Raw genomic sequence first — 1,845 nt, 5'->3', positions numbered from 1 at the left:
CAGTGACGAAATGCAGCTGCTTTTACATCAGATGCAGCAAACAACCAGCTTGTTTGCAGAGAGGCTGGCCAACCACTCAACATCAGCACCTGAGTCAGCTCACTTTATACCTGCAGCAGCAACAACTTCATCACACCAAACACTTCCAACAGCTTCTACCTCACAGCCTCCACCTTCACAAATTACTACATCCTCCACTTCAAACATTACACACACAACACCATTTTACTACCCAGCATCTCGGATGAGTTAGCCTCCCTCAAGGAATCGGACACCCCAGGAGCGTTTCTCTCCCTACTCAGACAATGTCCCTGTTTCAAGCAGTGACTCAGTTCAGACAAATGTTTCCAGGCTGTTTCGTCACACCTCCAGTCCACCCAGCAGATACAGAGGAGGGGGTTCACGCGCGGGGAAAAAAAACGTGCCATGGAACCACTTTTTTGTCTGCTTGCCGGAGCCAGATATGGATTATGTTCCAAACCCAGAAGAGGCTTGTTTTCATGAATCATGTGGGATTGGTAAAAAAATGATCTGTTTTGGTAACAAAGGTGATCATGCATACCTGACTGAAGAGCTGTATCAGAACTTCCCCCCTCTCAGGGAAGCTGGTGGATTCATGCTGGCTAGAAGTGACCGCGGAAAGACTTTAATCAAGATCCAAATTCCCCCATTTGGGTACAGCATCCAATTCCTGCGGCATCATGATGAAATAAAGCGGGCGCCCCTCTATATTATACGATTACAGAAGGGGCTTACCTTACTGAAAGTAACTGCATTTTGTTGGAATCATTTAAAATTTACTGTACATGTTGCATTCTATCCTACTTAACTGTCAGAGACCACCGGTGATGCAGAAGTGCCTGGGATGTGGGGAAGACAAGCCGTTGTGTGACCTGCAAAAACATCTTGAGGAATGGTAAAAACTCAGGCATAAAAATCATACTATAAGACTTGACACCAAATTTCACTTTTGATGAAAAAACTAATTGGCTGTATTTAGCACTGTACATGTTTAATATGTACGTAGTATAGTAGAAATACATGGTATTTAAACTTGGATATACACGTGCTAGAGAACTTAAAATCTAACTTCTACTTGCTGGCACAGAATGTTCTTTTGTAGCAAGCAAAAACAAAAAAAGTTATTGTTTTAAGTAATTCTGCAACATTTTTATTTTTTACTAGGATGTTGTATATTTCAGAACATCACAATGTCATCTTGGTGTGTATTAATTGCTCCTTTTCAGCATGGGACCTTCAGAGAACCCTGGGGTAGGTACACCAGAGTTCACAGAAAATTGGTAAGTGTTCCTGATGGGTGTTAAAGTTTTATTTACAGAAAAACAAAATGTTGTGTTTGATATGAACCGGTTCTTGAACTCTGAATTAATGCCAAACTCAAAAACAGTTTTACAGATTTTATTGTTAATGTGCAAGGTTTTGGTGTGGTTCTGGATCAGGACATCGAGTTGGACTGGAACTTCTGGATACACGAAAAAACTATTAGCAACAGAGTCACTGTGAACTTTGACTGAGAAAAAATACAAAGTCACTGACCTGGTGTTCGTGTGGGTGTTCCATACACAATCACTGATTTGAGTTGACAGGGTCCGAGTCCGTGTGACGTCGTCACCGTTCAGAATTGTTTGGGGTTTTAATCCAACAGACAACAACTGGGTCCAGGGATGAGCGAGGATCAGAATAAAAAGAATTACCAGACTTAGTGGAGCAGGCTTGAGTCGTGGGTCCATAAACTGAGCAGGGGTCGAGAGCCGTGTAATCAGATGAAGCATCGCGCCGATGAGGGAAAATCCAAGAGCCGAAAAACCAGGAAGTGAAGCAGGA

The sequence above is a fragment of the Austrofundulus limnaeus genome, unplaced genomic scaffold, assembly GCF_001266775.1.
Source record: "Austrofundulus limnaeus strain Quisiro unplaced genomic scaffold, Austrofundulus_limnaeus-1.0 Scaffold316, whole genome shotgun sequence".
NCBI lineage: Eukaryota > Metazoa > Chordata > Actinopteri > Cyprinodontiformes > Rivulidae > Austrofundulus > Austrofundulus limnaeus.
This window is presented reverse-complemented; position numbering follows the sequence as displayed.